The sequence below is a fragment of the Desmodus rotundus genome, chromosome 10 (assembly GCF_022682495.2).
Source record: "Desmodus rotundus isolate HL8 chromosome 10, HLdesRot8A.1, whole genome shotgun sequence".
Classification (NCBI taxonomy): Eukaryota; Metazoa; Chordata; class Mammalia; order Chiroptera; family Phyllostomidae; genus Desmodus; species Desmodus rotundus.
In genome coordinates this window covers 45,036,169-45,062,351 of record NC_071396.1, presented here as the reverse complement: position 1 = coordinate 45,062,351, position 26,183 = coordinate 45,036,169, and the positions used below count along the sequence as shown (strand labels likewise).

The 26,183-nt window shown below is 52.2% G+C and overlaps 1 long non-coding RNA gene across 5 annotated transcripts in view; it reads right to left on the bottom strand.

The window, feature by feature from the left end:
- LOC123478162 (uncharacterized) overlaps positions 1 to 26,183 on the bottom strand; it is a 52,302-nt gene continuing 26,119 nt past the window's right edge. The window contains exons 2-5 of one of the 5 annotated variants that reach the window (XR_011650460.1): positions 13,511 to 13,853; positions 13,381 to 13,412; positions 11,837 to 12,225; positions 1 to 136 (exon numbers count right to left, since the gene is read on the bottom strand). This is a non-coding gene — a long non-coding RNA (uncharacterized lncRNA). Of the gene's footprint in view, positions 137 to 10,432; positions 11,003 to 11,095; positions 12,226 to 12,291; positions 12,584 to 13,380; positions 13,413 to 13,510; positions 13,854 to 26,183 lie in introns of those variants that run through there. The other 4 variants (XR_011650459.1, XR_008425365.2, XR_008425367.2 and 1 more) reach the window with 4 other exon arrangements.

Here is a 26,183-nt window from a genome sequence, read left to right as displayed (position 1 = left end):
ATGTTTTCAAAATTCATCTACGTGGTAGCATGTGGCAGAATTTCACTCCTTTTTAAGGTTGAATAACATTCCACTGTGTGTGTGTGTGGCTTCCATCCACCTGCCAATGGACATTTGGGTTGTTTCCACCTGTGGGCTGTTGTGAACGAAACTGGTATGAACATGGGTGTACAAGGACCTCTCAGAGATCCTGCTTTCAATCCCTTTGCGTGCACGCCCAGGATTGGAGCTGTTGGATCACGTGGTCATTCCATGTTTAACCTGTGTAGAAACTGCCACCCTGCTCTCCACGGTGACTGCGTCATTTTACATGCCCCCCGGCTGAGAACAAGGGTTCTAATTTCTCCACAGCCTTGCCAACACTTGCATTTTCTGGGCGTTTTTGATAACAGCTAACCTAAAGGGTGTGAAGAAGTATCTCACTGTGGTTTTGATTTGCATTTCCCGAATCCAAACAACTTATTTTTGACAAAAACAACTTATTTTCATTTGCATTTCCCTAGTCCAAACAACCGAATTCTATGTGAAATCCGTTGTCCTTTGCTTCCTGATAAAATGGACCTCTCTCCCTCTTTCGTACTGATCCTCTACGTTGGTTTTAAACTCTGTTACAATGCACATGAGATACAATTGACCACCTTAATCATTAAGTATTGTTAAGCAAATTCACATCATTGTGACGTAACACAAATTACCTTTATAATAATAAAAAGAAACAAAAGTCTACTTAAAAAGAAAGCAAGCGGTGGATTCTCAGCCCCTATGGTGCTCACACACTTTGGCTTAGTCCAGGCAGGAGCTCGCAGCTGTCCACCGAGCCCCTCCAGTGTCCCGGGTTCTGTGCCGGGCAGGGGGCTCCGAGGTGGCCATAGTCTGGTGTCTGCCCTTGAGTTTCAGCCTGTTGGGAGCAGTTATACCCAAGGCTGCTGGGCCCATAGGGCCACCCTGTCATGTGGGTGCCGTGCCGGGAAAGGCGGCACAGATGAGGTGGCATGGCTGGGCCTCAAAGGTGAGATGTCAGCACAAGCAGAAAGGAACTGGGCTGTGGCAACACTGGTCACAACTGCCATTCCATAAGCATTTGTCTGTTTACACCTGTGTTCCCTCTTCAATGACAAGCTTCGCGAGAGCAGGGCCGGGTGGTCTTGTTCTCTGGGAGACCCTGGCACTGGCAGGATGAAATGAATACTTGCTGAATAAGCAAGTGGTTGAGGAGGAGAGGGGAGAAGTCTCCTTCCAGAATCTCGGCCCTGAGAGGCAGACAGCATGGCTGTGCTCTGTGCGGACGGGGCTGGAGGGACGTGTTACATGGGTGACAGAGACAGGAGTGGGCCAGACAGACACTCAGAGCAGGGGCCCATGGGGAAGGGGAATTTGGAGACCCAGGTTTGAGGGAACGGGAAGCCATGATCGCTGGGTAGGGGCCCTGGAGAAAGGGGAGAGGCTGGGAAGCAGGCCCACTGGAAAGAGAGGGGTCTCCCTTTTTTGTGAGACTCAGGTGGTCAACACGAAAAACACAGAAAATGCCAGTCGTTGACAAGGGTGTGAAGCGCCTGGAACGCTCCCACACTGATGGAGAATGTCCTCCTGCTATTATTCTGGGCTTCAGACAGCACTCCGGTCGCTGGTTGGCTCAGGCTGCCATTTGAGCCGGTCAAGGGAGCCCCACCACCTGCACTTAGGCCACCAGACGTCACGTGTTCTATGTCCAGAGCGATCTCCCTAAAAGGCCTCAATTCATGGGACAGGGCACAATCGAGAGTCCAGAGTTGTCCCTGCTCACTGGCCTCCACACTGTCGACTTTGCCCATGTGCCTCCTTGCCTCTCATCTCAGGTCACGTAGCTGGCAGGACTTCCGTCAACAGAAGGTGGACCCTGCTCTTTTCAGAGAGCGGGTGGGATGGGCACTGCCAAGCTCCCTCTTCTTCACCCCGAGCACTGTGGTGAAGCCCATGCATCAGGGCACTGACAGCCCCTCTGCCTGAGGGCCCTTTCCGTGCTCCGCCAACCACCAGCGTCCCAGCCCTGAGCTGAGGTCCGAGACTCAGGGCACAGCCCCACCCACCAGACTCGCAGCACGTGGACCCACTCGCAGCCCACAGTGGGCGGCTCTGCTTGATGCTTGCACAGCTCAAGTCTGGGGGCAGGAAAATGCTGACTGTGTGTAGCTTGTGTTTTTATTGCATCTTCCTTCTCAAGTTCAAGGACCGTGTCACTGAGTTACGAAATGCCGCTTTGCTCACTCTGGGGCATGCAGACAAGTGCGCGCAGTCCCTGGGACGAGGCTGTAGTCCGGAGGCCAGAACGAGCTGAACGCGGGAGCCACAGAGGGGGCTTGCTACCTGGCAGTGTGCCCTCAGGAGTCACATGGCATGCCCTCACTCTGAGTGCCACAGGAGCTCGTAAGTGAGAGGGGCCACGCAAAGGTGGGGTGGGCAGGGAAGAACCTGGAGCAGGGCCCCCAAGGTGGGGAGCAGAGGATAGAGGAGACCATCACAGGTGAGCAAAACAACAACTGGAACCTGCACGCACACCCATCAGAACGCACAAGCGGGCCAGGCCTGGGCCCGTGTGGGAGGGCCCCACTGGCTGCCCTTTCACCCACAGACAGCAGGCCTCCTTCAGCCCCACCCAGGTCCCCAGCACACATGCTGCACTATCCCCAGCCTGACCACAACCCCCACATGAGCTATGTCCTGTTCAGACTGGCTTAGAAACTGGGAAGTACCTGGCATGGGGCCCTCCACTTCCTCTACATGATTGCCTGGGGCTCCGGGGGGACCAGCAAGGGGTCATTTTTGTGGCCAGGAAATGTCTGTGGCAGCTGTGGACACCACAGGCCTTCCCTAAACCCTTCTGAAGTGCAGGCCACATCCCCAGTGATTCTTGGCTGCGTGAACTCCAGCTCCAATCCCTTGCTTCTTCCTGGTAGGCGCATCTTGAAGGTGTGTGTGCGGCGGGGAGGGGGTGAAGGTTGTCTTTCCCAAGTCCATGAGGTGCCCTCAGATCCCAAACCCTCTAAGATCAAGGGCAGGGCATCAAGAAACAGAGCAGCAGATACTCGCTTGTGGTTTCGTTCGAGGCTTTTCAACCTTGGCCGCCCCCCACGGCCGCCTAAGGAGCTTCTTAAAAGTACTCATGTCCAAATACTTCAACAGACACTGGGCAAAGAGGGGATCTAAGTGGCCAATAATCATATGAAAAGGTGCTTGACTGCAATAGTCATCAGGGAAATGCAAATGAGACCACACTGTGATGTTATTACATTTCTCCCGAGTGGCTCCCGGGGAAAAAGCTCCCGGGAAAAAGACAGAAAACCGCAATCGCTGGCAAAGATGTGAAACAGCCTCACTGTCTCCTGTCGCTGCGGGGAGTGTAAATTGGTGCGGTCACTTTGGAGAGTTTCTTGGCCGAACGTACTCTACCTATACCTGCCCAGCGGTTCCACTTCTGTGTCCGGACCCGAAAGAAATGCTTCCACAGACACCGCTAGGATGCGCGTAGCGGCAGTGGTTAGAAGAACCCCAACCGCAAACAGCAACCCAAACACCCCATGTCCACCAGCAGTAGAACGGATGGGTAAACTGAGGAACATCCATATGGTTGGATACCCTGTGGCAATGAGAATGAACTAACGACACAAATAAGCAACAGCTTGGGCAAATCTCACAAATACAATGCTGAGTGGAAGAAGCTGGACCCAAAAGTACACCTACTGTATGATTCCGTTTATATAAGGTCAAGCTCAGAAACAGGTGAACCTAATTTCTGCAGTTAGAAGTGAGAATGGCGATCACCCCTCGGAGCACGAGGGGATCTGGCACTGTTCTCTTTCTTGATCTGGTTGCTGGTTACTTGAGTTAAGTTCCCTTTGTGGAAATTCACTGTGCTTCTCACTTAAAGGTTTACACTTTTTTTCTTTCTTCCTTCCTTCCTTCTCTCCTTCCTTTCTCTCTTTCTTTACATGTATGTTATCCATATATATATATATGGATATATATGGATGTATATGTATATAAACACACACACATATATATTTTTTAACTCAGATCAATTCAGTCAGTATCTTTAGGGTGAGGATAAGGCCCAGGCATCAACATTAAAAAATATATTTTTTATTTAGTTTTATTTTCCGAGAGAAGGGAAGGGAGAGAGAAACAGAGGGAGAGAAACATCGATGTGCAGAGGTGCAAGAGAAACATTGAAACATGCACTGGTTGCCTCTCGTGTGCCCCCTACTGGGGACCTGGCCCACAACCTAGGCATGTGTCCCTGACAGGAATCGAACCGGTTTCCCTTCAGTTCGCAGGCCACTCAATCTACTGAGCCACACCAGCCAGGGCATTACTTTTTAATATAATAGATGACTGTGATGTGTAGCCAGGATTGGAAACCACTGGCTTAACTTCTCAGGCAAAGCAGATCCACTCACGCCTCAAAGGGCCCTGACAAAAGGCACTTCCACCCCGGTGGAATGAGATGCTGGGGAGGGGGTGCGGGTAAGAGGTCCCCCTTTGCTGATGTGAGCAAGCCTCCTGCATGGGCACAGGAAGCCCTGGAGCACGCTGTTGTAATGTGTTTCTTCCCTGACAGTGGCTGTTGAAAGCTGGTTGCATCAGTTTGGTGTATAAGGGGAACAAGGTGGGCCCCAGCCCCACCCCAGGGCAGTGGCTCACTCAGCACAGCTGCTACAGGGTCATTTATAGAGAAGTGGCAGCTGGGCTTCCCAGGGAGGGCTCCCAGGGCCAGAGTGCTGCCTAGGCTCTGACACCTGGTGGGGGGAGGGGCGGCTGTAGGACTCACTCAGGGTGTCCGTGTTTGTGGGTAACACCCAGCTCTGGGTTCCAGATGATACCCAAACTCCCTGGCCCCTGGGTCCAGATTAGGAACTTGCAATATAGCACTGAGGACCGCGTTGGCCTTGGCTCAAGTGCCTGGGCTGAGACTATTCCTCCTCGCGTGGTTTGTGGCGGCCACCCTCGCCATGGCCAATCTTCAGCATACTCTGGTCAAACTACAGGCAGCTTGGCCAGGCCAGGACAGGACTTGGGCTTACGCAAGACAGAGGCGTTCTGCCTTCCTGGGCCCCAGCAGTCCTCCCAGAAGTGCATTGACCTTGAGCTGCGGGAGGGGCCGTGCAGAGAGGCCTCAGAAGCTTCCCCCAGCCCTCCTGGGTCCTCCACCACAGGGCTTCGGGCTGGCTTCCCTGGCTGTGTCCCTGCGCGTCCGCCTCCCAGCATCGCGTCTGCAGGGCAAGAGTGGACAGGACGGAGCCTGGGTCTCACGCACCTCTGCCGGGCGGGACGCTTGCCGGGGCCTCACGGAGTGGCGTGGGCTGGAGGAAGACAAGCTAAACTGATAAAGGTTACATCACTCAAGGGAAGCCACCACACATTAAAAACTAACAAATCTGACTCCAACTGCCCAGCCCCCGCTCCCCAAATTAAAAAAAAAATCCCCAGAAGTAAAAGAATCAGGAATAAGGAAACTGGGGTATGAGTACCTCCCTACCCCTTCCCTGGCTTCGGTCCCCTCCATGTGAAATGGGGGTTCCTCCCAGGCCTTTCCTCTTGCCCAGGTGAGCTGAGGGGCCCTGGCTCTGCCTGAGGGGGCCAGAGGGGGCCGGAGCCATGAAGGCTGTGCCTGGACTGCCCCTGGCTGGGACATCACCTCCCCCATCTGTGAAAAACCACAGTGGCAGCCCCTGCCAGCCATCCAGAGGGGCACTACCCCTTCCTGTTGTCTGGTTTAAGAAGCATTTATAAAATATTTCCTTTTTGTGCTTCAGGAAGTGGGTGGCCAGAAAGAATTCTTGATTCTATTTGTTCCCTAGAGGTACATAACATGTGCTTCAAAGGGGTATGCAGATTAAACACAACAGCGGGCCAGCGAGGGGCGCTCTGGGTGACCTCGGAGGTGGTCCAGGGCCCCCGGGCTCTGGCCACTCCTCGGGGGGTGAGGTGCATGAGGTGCGACGGGGCAAGGCCGTGGGCCTCTCTGGCAGCCAGCTGATCCTCATCGCTGACCAGCACACCACACTTGTCAGAGCAAAAGCATCAAAGCAGTCGCTGGCCTGAAAGCACAGAGGCCTGGCTAGTGGGTCTGACCTGAGGGACAGCTAACGTCACATCTGGGGAACCCCACCCACCCACAGCCTGGATGTCCCCCAAACACGCTCTTCACCTTGACCCAGTAAGGATCTGCTATCCAGGAAGGCCAGCTAAAACGGCTGATGCTTCCCAGTCTACAAGTCGTCATACATTCCCTCTCCGGGTTTCCTTTTACTTACTCACCTGCTAACTTTCCTTCTCAAAACACCCCAGTAAGTAACACTTCTCCATCTAGAGGAGTCACCAGTCCAGTGCCCTCTATGATGTATTATTGTTAAAACCAGAAAGTGAATTTTAAAAACACCTGAGTAGCCCAGAGATGTCACCAAGGTCCGATGGGGGGACTCCCAGGAGGGACTCCCGGGCCCACGCAGGGACTATTTTTGTTTTAGATGCAAATTAGAAAGAGTTTCTGGGTGTGGCCAGAGTCCCAGAGGGAACAGATGCGCACTCCAAGGGCCAGGCAGAGGGGGCCTAGGGAGGGCCTGGGCTGGGGGAGGCAGCAGGGGAGGAGAAGCCCCCAGGAGCTGGCAGCCTGAGGGAGGGTGGGGTGGTTACTGGAAATACGGAGAACTGCAGGAACCGGCTGCTGGGAGGCCTTGTGGCTTTAGGGTGATAGACACCATCCCTGCTGATCTGTGGCCCGGCAAGGGAGGGAGCTGGGGATAAAGCACCCCAACATTATTCTGGGGTCTCCTGCAGGGGCTTGAGTTGGCCACATGCAGCTGGAAGCCCTTGGGTTCCAGTCTGGTGGCTGCAGGCCATCCAGGTCAGGCCGGGAGGGGTGGGGGCGGGAGGGCAGGCGGTGGGCAGGGGCAGGGCGGAGGGGGAATACCTGCACAGTCATCTGGTTTAACTGTGCAAAAGGAGTCACTTAGAAGTTAATGTGCTAGAGTGTGGCACCCTCATCACACAAAAATGTGTCAAGGGGCAGCCAGGGACAGAGGTGACCATGAAAAAGGATTGAAGGAATTGTATCGCAGTGATCCTGGTCCCCATCCTGGAGGGACAAAGAGCCCTACTTAGCTTAATAATTTCGAGGTAAACATGTAAATTAAAAAAAAAAAAAAAAGGTAAAATGTGGTCACTGTCCTACTTAACAAAGCTTCACCAGGGCAGGGGGAAGTTAACACACGTAGAGTTATCTCCACCCAAAAGAACTGCAACGGGGCCTCATGCAACGTGGCAGGCCATTCACACCTGATCTCCTTTTTCTCTGAAATCCCATTAACACGCCAGTCGAGAAATACAATGGGATGAACCTTCTGGAGCAGCGGAGGAGGGATTCCAGCAAACTCTGGGAGGCTGGGGAGCAGATGGAGGAATGGCGGCTGCCTGGAGGGAAGCTAGTCCCTCAAGGGCCTGCAGGGCGGATGTCGACAGGAGGGAGGGAAGCTGCTGCACCCCCAGACCCTGGAATGGCTCAGACCCCTGGGTGGGGGTGGAGACCAGGTATGATGATGGTGGGGGTCAGGTTTAGGAGGGGGTAGGGTAAGAAACCAGGGAAACTGGTGGGAATCCTCCCAGACCCCACCGCACCCTCTGCCGAGCGCAGCAGGAGACTGAAGACACTGAGCAGAGAGACTTGGGCAGAAGAGAAGCTGATGGCCACTGAAAATGGGAGGGTGAGGGCCGAGTCTGGGAAGGAACAGAGGACTCAGTGTCTTTCCTCTTCACACCCTTCCCTGCCCCAGGCATACATTGATCACCCCGTACTGGAATATGGTGAGTTTAACACACGGCTGCAATTTTTTTTTGATTTTTCTTCCATTGAAAGGTGAGGCTCTGTCTCCTTCCCGGAACCTGGGCAGGTTGTGCTGTAGTGGAAGCGCTGTGACTGACGGCCAAGGCCAGGCCAGGCCAGGCCGTGCGGCTTCCATGTGGCTGGACTGCAGCCCTGAGCCACCCCACAGGAGGTCTGACTCCCAGGCATTGTGCTAGACAGGCCAGGGGTCATCTTTCTGATCACCAGGCCCAGAGGAGCCCAGTCTTCCAGCTCTCCCAGCCAAGGGAAGAACCATCTTGGGGGTAGATCCTTCAGCGCCAGCTCTTCTGCCTCCCAGCCGTTCGGGTGACCCACAGTCATTCCAGTCCTCCCAGCCTGGGCCCCAGACCCTGCAGCACAGAGGAGAGTTGCACCTTTTCCGAATTCCTGATGTGTGGCCTAATAAAATGGTTGTTTATGCTGCTAGGTTCTGGGGTGGCTGGTCTTGCAGTCACAGATAAGTTGAACAAGGAGTTGGAATGCTTCTCTTGAGAAGCTGAATGGCTCATAGGTCTTAATGGGCAGACCTCACCCCCACCCCCCAACTCCAGCACAGGGCATTTGGCAAAGTCTATAGACAATTTTGGTTATCACAGCTCTGGGAGGGGGGTTCCGCCCTCCACCGGTGGGCGGAGTTCAGAGATGCTGCTAAACATTCTGTGATGCACCAGAGCCCGACACAGAGAAATCCTTTGGCCCCAAATATTACTAGCGCCAAGGTTGAAAACCTAGTTCTAGAGAAAAGTGTCTGATATCAGAGGCTTGCTCACCAAAAGACCGGTTTGCTGCCTACAGAGAGACCCCAGCCCATAAGTTCTCCCCGAACACACGGTTTAATTCAGTGTTTTATTGCTTCATCCATAAGTAAAAGAGCCAGGCCGGACCTCTGATGTTTGAAGAAAGCTTCCAACATGAGAGAGAGAGAAAACAAACAAAAAGGGGAAACAAAGACAATATAGAGAATGGAAGACTTAAACAGACAAATAAAAAATACATGACATTTTCAAAGGGATACGAGGGAGACAGTAGGTCCATATAGTGAGAGTGTGAGATTATGAAAAAGGAACAGTCAGAAAACAAGAATGATAGCAGCACACTTTACAATAGCCAAGTGCTGGAAGCAACCTAAGTGCCCATCAGCAAATGAGTGGATCAAAAAACTATGGTACATTTACACAATGGAATTCTACGCAGCAGAGAGAAAGAAGGAGCTTATACCCTTTGCCACAGCATGGATGGAACTGGAGAGCATTATGCTAAGTGAAATAAGCCAGGTGGTGAGGGACAAATACCATATGATCTCACCTTTAACTGGAACATAATCAACAAAAGAAAAAAGCAAACAAAATATAACCAGAGACATTGAAGTTAAGAACAATCTAACAATAGCCAGAAGGGAGTGAGGAGGGGACAGTGGGAAGAGGGGATTACAGGAACTATTATAAAGGACATACGGACAAAATCAAGGGGGAGGATGGAGGCAGGGGAGGGAGGTGGGTTCGGCTGGGGTGGGGTGGAGGGATGGGGAGAAAAGGCAGACAACTGTAATTGAATAACGATAAAAACCAAAACAAAACAAAACAAAAGAAAACAAGAACGAATACTTGCATATTAAAAACAGGAAGGCCAAAATTAAAAAAAAAAAAATCAACAGAAGAGCTGGAGGATCAAGCAGGTTTCCCGAGGAAGTAAACCCAAAAGGCAAGGGGAGGAAAAGTAAGAGAAAAATATTTGTTAAAAATCGGAAGGTTAATCCAGTAGCCCAACAGATACAATAGAGGGGAATTATCAAAGAACTGATACAAACTTTTTCCAAAACACAAGGACACAGAACACACTCTGTAGCGTGGCGGTGAGAACGTGTCCACATTCACTATTGACTGGACCCAAACTCACGTCATATTCGTATCGGGAGGATGAGGAGTGGCGATGAGAGCGATTTTGTAGCAAAGCGCAATTCCCATCTAACCACAGGAAACCCCCAGATGTCTAAAACTGGTAAATCAAGAAATAACAATATACACAGAAATAGAAACTAATAAGAGGGTTGAAAGAGATACCTCTAGAGAGAGTGGGACTGAAAAAGGTGGGGGGAGGGGATTTGGATCCTGAGCCTCTCTGCACTACTGATATTTAAACCACGTGCATGTGTAATTTTAATACATTCGAGCAAACAGAAAGTAGTTGAAATGAGTACAATAAAAAATTGGCATGTGATGAAATTAAATTGATTTGTTTGGAAAATTCACTCACGTGGGCGGGCCACGCCCCGAGAGTGCTCAATAAATTGGCAGGGTCGGGTGTGAGCAGCGTTAATGCTGAGTTGCTCCAGACGGCAGGCAGGGGGGTGGGGATGCGTGGGGGGTGGGAGCCGGCACAGCAGCCCTTGGCCGGTCACTGGCTCCCTTTCTCAGCAGGGTGTATTTGCTTGGGGACCCTGCTCTTGACTGTGGACCATACCAGGCTGCCAAAGAGAAGAGGAGCTTGTCCTTTCAGGAGGGCTTCTGGGAATTCACTAGTGGTGTGTGTTGGTTTGAGATGACTTCACACCACTAGTTTATGACTTGGCTGATGTTTTAATTCACCTGCTTGTGGCAAAGGGGGAAAGCTGTTGTTTGGAGTAGAGTTGTTTCGAGGTAAGAGTGAAGCGAGTTGGGCCAGGTGTCGTCACCATCAGGAAGTCATCATCTGTGGCGTTGGTCAGCCCTCTGCAGTAGCTCGGGGGCTGGGAAGCCCTGCCTGGGGCTCAGCCACAGGGACGTGCGGAGCAGCCACGGTGGCCAGCGGATGCGCAGACATAAATGCTGCGAGTTTCTGAGGGGTACCTGAGCATTTTGATCTGGGCAAGGCAATTCTTTGCTGACTTAAAACCTCTCTGAAGACCTTTGGGGCATAAGCACTTGTCTCTGTGAAGGTGACTCTGATTGACAGTGAGGAAAGCCATGCAGCAGCCAAGAGGGAGATCACCTTGCCCTTCAAACTGGCGCCATTGTCTCCTAGCAGCATGCTCCAGCAACAGGGAACTCTTACTCTCTGCTCTGGCAGCTGGATATCAGCTCTCAGTCAGCCGAGCGTAAAGGTGCACCTCGATTAAACTTCGACTTTTCCCCTTTTATCTCCCCTTGCCTGGAACATGAGTATAATTAATCCATCATTGCTTTTGATAATGGTATTTTTACTGACTTATTAAGAGATATTAGCCTGCATGCTATTGGTCTGTGCAATTCCCTTAGTGAACCTGTGTTAAGTAAACTACTAGCAAAGAGAATCCAGTCTCTGAACATAATTTTACTCCCCAAAACCAAACAACTGGGACTCCCTGCCTTTTCTGCTCTGGGCGTGGATAAGATCCTGGGTGCCTAAGGGTGGGTGAGGAGCCCAGTGCCAGGGTGGAGCCTCAGGACCCCCCCTGAGATGTGCTGGAGGCAGGTCTCCTAGCAGCCAAAGGAGACCGCACACACTCAACGCCACTGACAGGACAGATGGGCCTGGAGGCACCAAATTTCCTAGCAGGGGCTCCCCGACCCAGGAGGGGCAGCAGTGGGCACCATGCCTGCGGGGGCTTGAGCCTTACCTCCGAGGTGCACCCTTTGGGCACCAGCCCTCGGGCCTAAAGACTTTTTCATTGTCCTCTTCGTCACCCACTGCTTTTCCTATTGTCCCTCCTCCTGCCTCTGCCCCAGCCCTCCAGAGCCTGCCCGCCAATTGCAGTGCAGTGTTTTATTTTTATTTTTTTAACCTTTTCAATTGTTACTTCCTTTTTTAAATTACATCATCATTACATAAGTATTCCATGTACAAAAATAATAAAAAATTGAAAATCACTCATAATTCTACCAGCCAAATAAAAAAAAACACTATTTGTTTATAAATTTCCAGACTGTTTCTAGGTGGATACACAGGTAAGCCCATTATTATTGGTCCACATCTCATCTGGGTACCCATCTGCTAAGCACTCACCATGTGCCCAGACCCTGGGCTGCAGCCTTCAGCTCTGTGAATCCCACCGAATCGTCACAACTCTGGGAAGCTGGCGTTGCTATGCCGTTTTCGCAGGCAGGAAGCGGAGACTTAAGGAAGTCACATCACTTGTCTGAGTTCCCAAACTGGTTAAGAGACTGATCTGGATTTCCACCCTCCAGGCTGAGTCCAAAGCTAGTTTCCTTGCATGCTTTGGAAGCTTTTTCCAGTTTTCTTTTTCTTGTTTTGAACTGAGCAATATACACAAACATCCTTCTTGTCAATAAATACACACCTCGGCCATTCTGCTTCATGACCAGCCCTTTGTGGATGTGCCAGATTTTATGGCCAATTCCATTTTGTTGGACTTTCCGCCGTTTCCTTTTTTCCTATTGCAAACAATGCAGTTATAAATATCTTTCTACGTACACCTTTGCACAAATGTGATTGTTTTCTTTTTTAAAAAAATATTTTATTTATTTATTTTTAAACAGAGGGGAAGGGAAGGAGAAAGAGTGGGAGAGAAACATCAGTGTGTGGTTGCCTCTCGTGTTCCCCCTCCTGGGGACCTGGCCTGCAACCCAGGCATGTGCCCTGACTGGGAATCGAACTGGTGACCCTTTGGTTCACAGGTCCATGCTCCATCCACTGAGCCACACCAGCCGGGGCTGATTATTTTCATAGGATCAACTTCGGAGGGTGAAATTGCTTGGTCAAAACCTAGACACATTTTTCTTTTATTTACTTCTTTAAAAGATTTTTTTAATTTATTTTTAGAGAGAGGGATGGGAGGGAGAAGAAGAGGGAGAGAAACATTGATGTGAGAAACATCAATTAGTTGTCTCTCCCACATACCCCGACCAGGACCCCGCATCCTAGGCATGTGCCCTTCCCGGGAATTGAACCAGCGACCTTTCACTTTGTGGATGATGCCCAACTCACTGAGTCACACAGGTCAGGGCTGGACACATTTTTAAAAGCTGCTCCTTTCCAGTCACTTCAGCAGGACACAGCAGCACATACTCCCCCACATCCATTATTTACTATTTTCAGTTTTTGAAATTTGGACTGTGATTTAACACACTCAGGGAACCTCCATGCTGAATACGTCCTAGTATATCCTTCTAGATCTAGAACCAAACCAATATGCTTAAAAAAAAAAAAAAAAAAGGCCCAGACACTGGGCCAAGGCCTGCCCTGACTTCAACAGGCAGGGAAGAACTTCCCAAGTGAGGGATGGGGCCTGAAGGTGGGAGGGGCCTGAAGGTGGGCGGGGCAGGAGGCCCACAGGAGACCGGCTTTGGGGAGACCACAGTGCTTTCCTGTCTCCTGACTGGGCAGCCACCCTGATGATCCACTCCTCCATGTGAGCTGTTCTCACTGTCCCCGGTGCCCACCCTTTATCCAGGGAGTCAGCACAAGTGTCTTGGATCTTCACTTCATCCAATCGCCGCCGCTTCAGCACTCTGGTCTTCCCCGAATCCCTCCCAAGGCCTTTTAAATTGAGACGTCCCGAACTAGACACAGTCTTATTGTTCTCTTACCTGGCCACTGTTTTCTTCCAAAAGGCCGCAAACTAGGGGAAAGGGGAAGGCAGTAAATGGCTGAGGCAGAGCACTGAGGGAGGCCTCTGGCCGAAGCAGGCTGGGCGGAAACCGAGGGAGGTGTGCTCACCTGTGGGGAGTTCTTCAGAAGCCACGGAGGTAGGAGGTGTCTGCACGCTGGCCCAGGGCAGACACAGGCACCATGACCACCACACAGGGGGCTTCACTACTCGGGGCATTTCTTTCTCACTAGCCTGGTAATGCTGCCACGCTGGCAGGAAGTCCAGTGCTCTTCCCACCTTGTCTGGAGGCCTTGTATAAACAGCATGTGGTCCTTTCATACGTTTTTATCCATGTGGCCATTCATCAGCTATTTATCGAGCACCTACTATAGGCCAGGCACTGTCCTTGCTTCTGGGGGTACAGCGGCAGACAGAACACACAAAATCCTCTGCCTTCACGGAGTTTATAGTCTACGGGGAAAAACCAACAACCAGATAAATAAATAAATGAAATACTTAGTAGTGGTAGGAGGTAAGTGCTCTGGGGGAAAAATAAAGGTGGGGGATGGTGAGGGGGAGGGAGTTTGGAGCAGGAGGTGGGAAGAAGTGCCAAAATTTTAAATAGTGAGGCCAGGGGAGCTCAGACATCTGAGAAAGTGAATTATTAAATAAAGGCCTGAAAGAAATGAGGCCACAAACCCTGAGAATTAATGGGGAAGCACCTTTCCAGATGAAGGGAACAGAACAAACCAAGGCCCAGGGGTGAGCTTGCCTGACACAGTGAAGACCAGTGGGGAGGGTGGTGTGGCCAGAGTTGAGCGAGCAAAGAGAAGGAAGGCAGGGGCCCAGAGAGGGAGTGAGAGGCTCCAGAGTGTGCACAGCATTAGAAGAAGGCCCTGTATGAACTTGAACTTTGAAACAGATTGGAGCCACTGGGAAGTTTTACGGAGAAGTGGCATGGCGTGACGCACATTTTAACAAGATCAGTCTGGACGCTGTATGGAGAATAAGTTGGGGAGCAGAGGCAGAGCACAGGCAGAAATCCTGGCAAGAGGCAAAGGTGGCTTGGACTCAAGAGGTAGAATGGGGGTGCCAAGACGTGTCAGCTTCTAGAAAGCAGAGCCAACAGGATCTGCCGATGGATTGAAGTGGGGTGTGAAATCAAGGAGTCGAGGAGGCCTCAGATGCTTGGCCCGAGCAAAGGGGAGGATGGAATTGCTGTCACCAAGCTACAGAAGCTGCTGACGGAGCACGTCTGGGGGAAGATAAGGAACTCCATTTCAGGCTGGTAAGTAGGAGATACCTTTTTGATGTCCAAGTGGAGAGGCCTGTAGGCAGGCAGATAGATATCTGAGTCTTGGGTTCAGAGGCGAAGTCTAGGCTGGAAATAAAGATTTTTTACGGAGTGCTCAGTAGGTAGGGCTTTTGTTTTCGTTTTTTGTTTTTTTTTTCCCAGTCTTCACCTGAGGACATTTTTTCATTGCTTTTAGAAAGAGAGGAAGGAAGAGAAAGAAACACGTGGAAGAGAAAATCGATTGGTTGCCTCCTGTACGCTCCTAGACCGGGGATCAAGCCCGCAACATTTTGGTTATGGGATATCACTCCCACCATCTGAGCCACGCCGGCCAGGGCCAGCACATAGCTTTCTAGGGTGAGATCACCAAGGGGGTGACTGTGAACAGAGAAGCTGTCCAAGGACTAAGCCCCATTCAGTTGCTCAACCAGGGAGACTAAGAAGGAATAGTGCTCTGGTCGGCGTGGCTCAACTGGTCGGAGCATCTCCCCATAACCCAAAAGGTTTCAGGTTTTTATCCCGGTCCTGGGGTATGATCCCTGGTCCTGGCGCGTACAGGAAACAACCAATTGATGCTTCTCTCTTGCATTGATTTCTCTCTCCCGTCCTCTCTCTCTAAAAGCAATGAAAAAAATTGTCCTCAGGTGAGGATTTAAAAAAAAAAAAAAAGGAGTGGCAAGTACAATAGGAGGGAAACCAGGAGCAAAGGCTTCAAGGAGGACAGGGCAATCCACTGTGATAGGTCAAGTCATACAAGGACAGAGTATTAATAATTGGATTTAGCATCTTGGAGTCGGTCGCACGTAATCCTGGTCAAGGGCAGATTCAGTGGAATGGCTGGGATGAGAACCTGATTGGAACAGGAGCCGCAGTCCTGAGCTGGGGGACAGAGTGCGCTGGCCGCAGCAGAGGCGCTGGAAGCAAAGGGGGAAGAGGTGAGAAGAAAAATTGCTTCTACCTTCCCTCCACTCAGTTATAAAACATACAGCACAAAGCTGGCACTTCCGCAACACCTGTAAATGGCAGCCATTGTTACCGAGTTTGGACCAGGGGCCGCAGGTAGCTGAGCTTCACACAGCTCTGGCCCCGGGAGCTGGCTCTCTGCCTGTTTCTAGACTCCCACGAAGTTATTCCCATGCTCTTACTATCACGTGCAGCCTTAGGATCAGTGCCCACAGCTTGGGGCTGCTCTGTTCCTACAAAGCAAGATCTCACTTGGGCTTTCTCCAGATGGTAAGTCAGAGGGAGCAAGAGAGGCGGGGCCCCTGCTCTCTCTGGCGGAGGAGACAAATAATCACCAAGGAAACAGGTGAGCAGTCAGGCCACTTCGGATGCAGACAAATGCAATGAAGACAATCAAAGGGGGTGAAGGTAGGAGAAAAGTGTGGGAGGGGCCCCCTTCAGCCAGGTCGTGTGGTCAGGTGGCCTCTCTGGGAGATGACATTAAGACAAGACCCGGACGGTGGTGGCCGGCCAATTCTTCTCGAGCTGGTCCCTCCCCAGCTACTCTGGGGCTTCCAAATCTCCCAAGGCTGGGTGGGGCCTGGGGCATCTAAGTACAGTGCCAAAAGATGACATTCTCTTTCTCTTATCTCTAAGATACACCGTGGGGATTTTTTTCCCTCCAGATTACAAAAGACATGCATTGTTACTGGAGGAACTGGAAAAAGCTGAAAACAGAAGAAAGCAAGTCACAATTCTGCTGCCTAGAGATAACTACGTGCACACTTGGTGCGCACCCTTCTGGACATCATCTACGTGGAGATACGGGCATGTGTTAGAGAACGAGACCCAGCTGTGCATTCTGACTTGTGTGTATGGTTCTAGTCGTGAACTTTGACGACACCTGTATGAGCACCCTTCTCGCGTCATTTTTCTCCAACGTGAGTTTCAGTGGCTTCATGATATGTCATTGAATGCCTACTTAAAAAAAATATGTTTTTAGAGAGAGGGAAGGGAAGAAGAGAGAGAAACATTGATGAGAGAGAGAGATATCAATCGGTTGCCTCTGGTACATGTCCCAGCCATACACACCCGACTGGGGACTGAACCCGAAGCCCAGGCATGTGCCCTGACTGGGGATTGAACCGCTGACCTTTCGCTTTGTGGACCGAGGTCCAATCAACTGAGCCACACGGGTCAGGGCTTGAATATGTACTTTTTTAAATCATATTTTACTTAACACTCGAACATTGGCCATTTAGATTGCTTCCAAGTGACTGCTACTCTGAGTAAATGCAATAGTAAATAATTTTGTGTCTTTTTTCTTAGTGGGGGAGGCTTGCGAGTCTCGGGTTGTTTCTTCACGAGGAAACATCAGCGCCCAGTAGGAGTGCCACAGGTCTCCTGAGATCAGGGGGCAGCCCAGGCCCAGGGTGGGGGGCGGGTGCGCAGAGCAGAGCAGAGCAGAGCCCAGAGGGCGCTCAGGTGCCGGAGGCTGATTTAATCCTCTGATTTTCCCTCATCCTGTTTTCTTCCCTGGAGGGCTTGCGCAGTGGATGAACAGGAGGCCCCTCCCATTAACCCAGTGAAATCCAAAGGGATTCCCCACCGTGGCCAGGAAGCGGGTGTCACTCTCTGAGGGGCACAGACTGCACCCCATCCTCCCTTGATATCCCCTTAGGGAAGCTCCGCCTCCCCGCCCTGGGGAAAACACCGGAGGAGCCGGGCATTCAGCCTTCCTTGGGGGCGGGGCCCTACCGAAAGGGCAGCTCCGGTCCCTGAGCCAGCCTTGCTCCTGAAATCTGAGACAGTCTCTGTCCCCCAGGGAGCAATGTCCCGAGGGGCAGTGAGTTCTGGGGTGAGGTGGGAAGAGCACAGGCCAGGGGCCACCACACTGGGGTTGGAATCTCTGCTCTGGCACATTCCAGGCTCATCTTGGGCAAGTGGCTTCACAGAACGTAAGTTCCATGAGGGAGGGACTTGGGTCTGTTTGGTTTACTGTTATATCTGCAACACTTAGCACGTAGTAGGTCCTTAATAAATATTTACTATGTCAGGTCAATGCACACTCCTTTCTGAGCCTTAGTTTGCTCATCTGTACAATGGGGACGATAACACCTATCTCACGGGCTCGTTCAGAGGACTCACTAAAACATGGGTGAAACACTTAACACAGCATCTGGTGTTCAGCAAGGTCCTAAAAAGTTGCCCCCACCCTGGCACACGCCCAACGGCCTGGGCAGCAAGCTCTGCAGCTTCCCCTGGTTAGACAGAATTAGCTTGGCTCCACTCTGCCCACTCTCGCCCCCCAAACGTGCCCCTGGACGGGCAGCACATCACGCTGTGCATGTGCGTCTGTCCAACTCCCCTGCCAGGCTTCAGGGCAGTGTAGACACAGGAATTTTGCCTAGTGGCCTCTGTGCCTCTGAACAATACCGTGGAGTAAGCAAGGCCCTTATCTCCACTATGCAGATGGGGAAGCAGACTCAGAACGGTTAGATGCCTTGTCCTAAGTCACACAGCTCAGGAGTGGCAGAGCAAGATCTAAACCCGGTTCTGATTTCTTCTCCCCTGCTCTCCTCTAGGCGATTCTCCTGCAAATGGGAGTGGGGGGTGTAGAGGAAGCAAGCCAGTCCCATGGCCCCAAGGGAAAAGGCAGGCAGAATTCCAGGAAAGAGGGAGGTCCTGGGGGGGGAGGGGGTCAGCAGGACAGACACCGGCAGTCCCCTGAGCCCCATTTCATCTTCCTGCAGACCGTCCTGCCTGCAGCAGCAGTGGCCCCCGAAGGCCTGTGGTTTGGCTGGTCTGGGACAGGCTGATGCAAAGGCGGGGCCCTCAGGCTCCCTCTGTCTGTGTGCAGCCGGGCCAGCAAGTGGACTCGGGTTCCCTCAGCCCAGAGCTGATGGTCACGGCCCCAGCTGCAGAAGTAGAGGTACCTGTCAGGACTGACCTGTGTCCAGCTATGGGACAGGAAGGGCTCCTCCCCAGACCACAAGCATCTTGATTTATTCATCTCTGTGACCCCAAATTCCTATGGAGTGAGGAGAGGAGGCAGCCAGAACTAAGCCGGGGCTGCAGAGGAGGGACCAGGAATGGGTGGGAGGGCTTTGAAGGAGCAGGAAAGGCTCTGCCTGCCTCCCCCACCCTGAGCTGCAGGGGCCTGGTGGGCAGGTCTGTGGCTGATTCATCTCCGTTCCTACCAGATGATTTTGCAGATAGTTGTACTCAGTAAGTGTAGCTTATTGGAGATGTCCCTGGAGGCCAGTCCCCAGGATGACAGATGGCATCTGCTTTTCGTGCCTGCGTCATGCAGGAGAGGGCCGGTGCTGCTGGCCCAGAGTCCCGACCAGGATGGCCCTGGGGAGGGGCGGGGGCTCTTGACCTGTGGCATGCACAGAGTGCACCTCCCTCCCAAAGCCCACCCAGGCGACTGACTCCCCTCCCTGAGCCAAACACAGACCACGCGGGGAAGTCTCCTGGATCCAGGTGTCTCCCACGCGACAGAAAGGGACTGGGCCTGTGGTGGAACACCCTTGCCCTCGAGAAGCTGGGAGCACTGTGGCCACGGGGAAGAACAATTCAGAGCAATCATCCCTTTGTAGAGAGTAAAGCAGCTGCTTTCGAGCCTGGTTGCCCCTGCCAGCAAATGGCATGCGCATATCCCGCGGCTGCAAGAGTCGTGAGGTCGCACTGAAATAATGCCTTTCTTCAACCCTTGCTCGTCCTCAGGGTGAGCCGTGCCTGCCTCTGCAGGCGTGTCTCTGCAAGGCCGAACTCAGTTTGTGTTTATCACTTGCCTTTATCTGCATGGCCTTAAGCTGCAGGCTGAGGGTCCTCAGACCCTGGAGTGGGACTTCCCGGAGACCCGTTATCACACATGTCCATCCATGTGGCCCTAGTTAAGTCTATAGAATTAGGTCTAAACTCAACATCAGCCAAAGGCCACCAGGCCATGGCCCAGTCCACCTGCCTACCCCCTCCCACCTTGCACTACGCTTACCTAGCACTGTGGCTCAGGTGAGATGCCACTGCCTGGGCCAGCTGGCTTCGGCTTAAGCCAGTGGTCTTCCTAGACCAGCAGCATCAGCACCACCAGGGTGATGCTGTTAGGAATGCAGATTCTGAGGCCCTACCCCAGACCCACAGAACCAGAAGGTCTCTGGGGCAGGGCCCAGCCATCTGCGAGTTCTCACCAGTCATCTGGGTGACTCGGACATGCGCCAAAGCTTGACAGCCACCTGGTTACACCATTGCCTGCACCCGGGCTGCCTGTTCTCGTCTCCACCACCTTTCAAAGCTCAGCTCAATGGGCTTCCTTTCAGGAAGCCCTGCTAGTCCACCAGGCACCTGCGAACGCCTCTTCCCAGAACCCGCAGCCCCATTCTGGTGGGAGGGCTTCGTTTTAGCTCCTGTTTGCAGCAGGAATTTTCTGCTTCATTTTACAGTGAACTGGGCGCATTTGTTAACTCTCTCCCAGGCTGATTCCACCCCAACACACGCACGCACTCATGCTTGCACGCACGTTACTCTGAGGACACCTTTGGGGGTAAAGGCCACATCTTACTTCACTCATTCGGTCAACAAACATCTACCGAGGTCCCACTGAGCACAGCAGGACCCATGCTGGTCCCTGAGGTTTCTGAGAGAGCGTGTGGTCCTGTCCTCCAGCAGCACGGAATCACATGATTCGCACTTTCTGAGCATCTGGCTTCTGTCACTCAACAACTCCGTGAGATTCGTCGATGTTGTTAGGTGGGGCCATGGTCTGTTCTGGTTTAAATTGCTGTGTTGTGTTCCATTGTATGGCAATGACACAATGTGCTGACGGACACGTGGGCCGTGTCCTCGTTGGGGCTTCTGCACAAATGCTGCCGGCATCTGTGCTCGGTGCTCCTGAGTTTACACCTAGAAGCGGAGTTGCTGGCTTATGGAATGGCGGAGCCTTTGCTTTAGGAGACACTGCTAAACAGTTTTCCAAAGTGTTTATATCAATTTACACTCCTACCGCGACGCATCAGGACTTGCCAATATTTGGGATTATCGATGTTTAAAGATTTCTGTCATTTGGGTGGGTATAGAGTGGTATCTTGTAAGTTCACTTTGCTTCCTGGCTATTTACATGGCCACCTGAAGATGTTTCTGTTCAAGGCTCCTCCTCATTTTTTCTGTCTTTTCCTCACTAACTCGTAAGAAAGAGTTGTGTGACCACTCTGCGTGCAGGTCCTCTGTCGTGCTTTGTCACCGAAAATATCAGTCTGTGGCTGGGCTCTTCCCTCTTTTAATGGTCCTTTTGATGAACAAAAGTTCATGAAAGATCAATTTATCTATCTTTTCATCTATGATGAGTACATTTTGTATCCTGTTTGACAAGTCTTTATTTTAACACCCAGAAATCCAGTGAACATAGAACTAACAACAAAACTCACTCATGTTAAAAGCACAGAGAAGTGAAGGAGAAAGCTGGATGGCGGGTGTCAGAGAGGATGGCGTCTGATTGGATGGCATGCCCGCTGGAGCTTTGTCCTGGGACGTGATGCAGGTGACAGCTCAGCCCGTGGTCAGTTCCACAAGCAGGTCTGGTGCCGCTGGAATGGGGTCCCGCTGGAATGGGGTGCCGCGCCAGCTGCTGGAGATTGCTCTGTGGGGGAGGGAGACCCTGGCTGACTGGTCAAGAGAAGGACCACCTCTCTTCATGTGTGTTAAGCTGGGTCCAGCCCCCGACACCCTGCAGACTCCCCCTAGTCCAGGCCCTGCTCCTGCTCCCCTGTGCCAGAGCCTGCGGGGAGAACAGTGTTAACACGGGTCCAGCTGGCTCAAGAAGGGGAAATTCTGCCCTCCCTGAGTCACCGCAGATGGGAGGAGCTTCGCAGAGCAAGCATGGGACGACAGCCCATCGCTGTGCTTGTTTCATTATGCAACCTCACCTCCAAAATCCCCGAGGTGCTGCTGGATGCAGTCTAGGTCCAAAAACTTCCCCCATGTTTCCCCCGGTTTAAATACCCCGGGAATCACAAACTGCCTCTTAAAATTGACTTCCCCAAAAGAAAACAGAAGAGGTCTTAGACTCCAAGTTATGAAAATACAGTGGGGAGTGACCAAGCCTTCACCTCTTCTGCCCGGGGGTGGTGATAGCAGGATGCTGGCCCCTGTCACCTTGCCAAGAGGACCCCAACCCACCAGAGGACACAAGTTGTCTACTGCCTCCTCCAGCAGAAAGCCAGCTGCAGCATCTCCTGGGCGCTTGCTCCCCACCAGCTTCATGGAGATACGCTGCACACGGCCCCGGCAGCTCTGGGATGTGGTGCACAAGTCCCCACCATCGACGTGGACAGACCTCACCTCTCTCCAGGGCAGGGCAGTGACTATGGCCAGGTGACACATTCACTTCTGATGTGTTCACGTTACCGGTCTTGGGGGAAACCACGAAGTGATCTCTCACAGCCCCCTGGTTCCTGGTCTGTCCCGGTTCCCCACCCCTCACAACCACCTGGTTTCATTTCCCAGCCTCTCATAAGAAGAACTCAGAACTCCAGGGTAGGGTCCAAGGAGTGCTTGAAGCCCCCAAACGGTGTGCACAATTCTGGGTGTTTGGGTATTTTCCTAGGGAATAGGTCCCGTCTAGTTTTTTAGATTCTAGAAGGGGTGTGTTACCTCACAGAGGCTAGGCACCCAGCCCTCTTTCGAGTGTATCAGTTGGATGAAGTTAATTTACACTTGTGCATCATGTATCTTTAGCTACCTGCATTCCCAAAATAACACCTGGGGAAGGAGAATGTTTAACTGGAAATACCTTCCCTGTGGCAAAACTGAGCTACAGATGGAACCTGTGGGGAGGCTGACTTTGAAGCAGGGGAGCCTTGTTGCTGTCTCTCCTTGAAGCCACTCCCACTGGTACATGAGGTCAGTTTTTCCGTCTAGATGATGGTTTTTCAGAGGCCACTGGAGTAGAGACAAGGGCTGGCAACTAGAATGTGTTAAAAGAGACATAGGCCTTTCTCTGACGAAGCCCCATCCCTCAGGTTTGAGAAATCCTCAAGGCTACTGAGGCCGCGAAGACCTTGGGAAAGACGGGAGCTCTGGCTACGCGGCTGGTTCGATCCCCGGTCAGGGCACATACCTAGCTTGCAGGTTTGATCCTGGGTCGGGGCGCGTGTGGAAGGCAACTGAAGGATGTTTGTCTTGCATGTTGATGTTTCTCTCTCTCTCAACCCTCCCTTCCCCTCCCTCTAAAATCCATAAACATATCCTCGGGTGAGAACTAAAAAAAAAAATGTCAGGCGATTTCCACCATGACTCCGGGGCCCAGGAATGCTGTTTCTACTGTCCTATCGAGTCTCCCATTGGAAGAGCCTCCTGGAGCACACGCTCCCTCCTGAGAGGGCCACGACCTCAGAAGACCTGTGCCTGTTGCCTCCTGCACCACCCAGCCTCCGGCCCTGCTGGTGACGGGAGGCAGCTGTCCTCAGCAGCAGCGACCTGAGGGCTCCCCCTCCCTCCCCCTGCACAGCTCTTCCTCCCAGACTCTCTCGGGAGCTTCCTGATGGAACCAGGGCCCTGCCCCCCACTGCAAGCAGGAGGAAGTGATTCTTCAAGCCTCCCAGGGACTCCCAGGGCTGGCTCAGGCATCAGACTGTTAAATCAGTGGGATTTTTTGTCCATGTTTTCAGAAACTGTTGTTTAAAAAAAAAAAAACAAAAAACCATCCAAACCGTTTATGTAACCCTTGGGAAGTCTCAACAGACATGGTTGCCTACTTATAACTGTGGCCAGGATGTAAAAAAATAGAAGTAGGGGGTTGTCGAAATCAGAGAGGCTGTCACACTCAAGTTCAGCTTTAGTAACAGAGTTCAATATTTTACTCTTATTTGAGAAGTTCCTTTTTACGCACTTTCCCCCTTTACTGGTTTTCTTTTCCGGTTTTCTTTTCCTTCATTGTCCACTCCTGTGCGCCACACACTCCTGATGGTTTCTGGAAACATCAGAACTGTCTTCCTGAAATAGAGATCAGAATCTACCCAGAACTTGGTATTTGGGGGGTTTTAGAATGACTGTGCTGGAATTCATTTAAAAGCCTAGGACTCCTCTATTCTCATAGAGACCCCGTGCCTGCCTGGCCGGCACTGCTCCCTTCTATCCCGCACACGCCCGCCGGGCTGCTCTGTCCCTCCACTGTCCTCCTGGGAGGTGGGCATGGACCGCATGGCCCAGCTCTCAGGGGTTCAGCTCTCGGAACTGCGCCAACCAGAAGTTCTGAACCAAAAGCTCTGGCTCCAAGGGGACGTGAGGCTCCTGGGGCACAATCAACTGAAGCCTGAAGGTGATGGTCCGGGCTTCTTTCTAGAATCCCCCTGGGGTCTCCACTCCTCAGTACAGGCAACCCAACTAGAATCTGTCTATTGCATAAAAACGTCTTTAAGTTTCTTTTTTATTGATTGATTTTAGAGAGAGAAAAGAAGGTGGAGGGGGGAGAAAAAGAGAGAGAGAGAGAAACACTGATTTGTTGTTCCACTTATTGATGCATTCATTGCTTGATTCTTGTCTGTGCCCTGACTGGGGATTGAACCCACAGCCTTGGTGCATCAGGACAACACTCTAACCAACTGAGCAACCCAGCCAGGGCGAACATCCTCTTCTTTGTTATAAAGGCTATTCTTATTTGGGTTAAAGCAGTGGTTTGGATCACAGACTTTTCTTGTAAAAAAACCCCCCAAAACAAAAAACAATCTGATGAGAGCACAGTTGGATACCACTTAAGGGGAGAGGATAGCTTCACAGCTCCTGAAGGGGGGGGGGGGGCCTGCAGACCTAGTGATAAGGGCTATGACCTGCTTCCCCACAGGACAAAGCATCCAAGAACTCCTAGCTTGGAGCCAGCCCCTCTGCTTCCACTAAAACTGGTCGCCCTCATAGAGAAGGCAAGGGCACATCCCCTCACCTGCTAGGGTTTCCCCTAAGGGCCCAGCTTGGAGGGGTTGAAGGAAGCCTACAGGGTGTGGCCACCACAGTCCTAGTCCCTTTCAGCTTAGGGACATCAGCCAAGAGACATCTAAAGGAGGGTGGAGAGACTGGTCCAGAGGTTCTTCCTCTCTGTTCTCTGCACCCACCCTCACCCTCAAGCCCTGACGTCCGCCCTGCTGCGCCCGCCCCGGAAACCCTCAGCCACTTCCCACAGGCCCCTCCCAGGCAAGTTCTTTAACTAGTGGGTGTGGGAAAGAGGAAGAGAAAAACTATTTCCACCCCTGCCAACTCCCACCACTCTGTGAGCACCGCATTGGAAAACGATTGCTCCTCCGACCTGGAGATCTCCTTCCAGGGTGGCAGGGCCCCTCTCACACCCATGGGAGAAGGAATGGCAGAGACCTACAAACTCTGAATGCATAAACATGTGGTTGAAAAAGGGAAGCCCCCCAAAAGTTCCCATCGGTGCCCAGAGGCAATTAAAACAATGACTTACAAAAGCCTTTGGGGTCTTTCCAAAGGAAAACATAAACCAGGAAGGACACGGTCTAGCCTTAAAACTCTGACCTGGTTCCAAAGTACAGTGCATGAACCCCAACAATAGAGGGTGCGTGAACACCCTCTCCCCAGCACCTGCTGCCTATCTTGCCCCACCCGTGTGAGGTCCCGGACGACTCAACAAACACTGATTGGCCTCTGACTGTGCGCTTCTGTGGTGGGAGCTGGAGTTCTGCAACCTGGGGGTGCTTAGACAGGAGCAGGAAAATGATTGTCACCCTTTACTGTGCGCCTACACCATGCAAGGTTTTGAGGGGATAACACTCTGAGAAAAGAACACTCCAGCCTGGGAAACCCTAATCTAGGAGGAGCAGCACAGGCGCCAGGTGCAGTTAATTCTGCCCGTGCGATCAGGGCAGGCGGCCCAAGGAGGGGCTTGAGTGGGCTTGGGAAACATATTAGGGGTTTGATGAGTGCAGCTGGGGAGGAGCGGCATTCCAAGCAGAAAGGACTGAGTGAGCAAAGGCCAGGGTTGGGGATGGGAGGTGGTGTGGACAGGGGGCCGTGTGGGGTCTGGGAGCAGGGAAAGAGCAGAGAAGAGGCAGACGGCGGTTTATGTCAGCCACGGGTAAGTGTCCTTCAGAGAACCTGCTGCCCGGAGTGACAGCCTTCAGCTTCAGGATCTGCCCCACCATTCAAGTCAAGGCCCAGTTGTCACCTGGGAAACTCCCAGCCAATGGCAGACTATGGCAGGGTTGCTAGGGCCATTTCTGTCCAAAGCGGGAGTCCTCTTACATCTCACGGGCAATCTTTGTGCTTGTCAGACTGGTTGAGACAGTGCTCAAGCTGCCTCACAGTCGGGGGTCTTCCTACTCAATCCTCCTTCCTCCCTCCTCTCTTGTCCTGGGAGGTTAGACCTTGATCTCAGTCTAAGGCGCCCCTCTCCCAGCCTACTTCCGCTCCCTTCCCTTCCCCTTTCACAGGCTTTCCCTCCCAACAGTCTCCTGCATTTCAAAGTCTATCTCAGTGTCTGCCTCCCCAGAGGCCCCAAAATGACTGAGAAGGATCCTGGATGAATGCTCAGTGTCTGAACTTGATCTTGTTGGCAG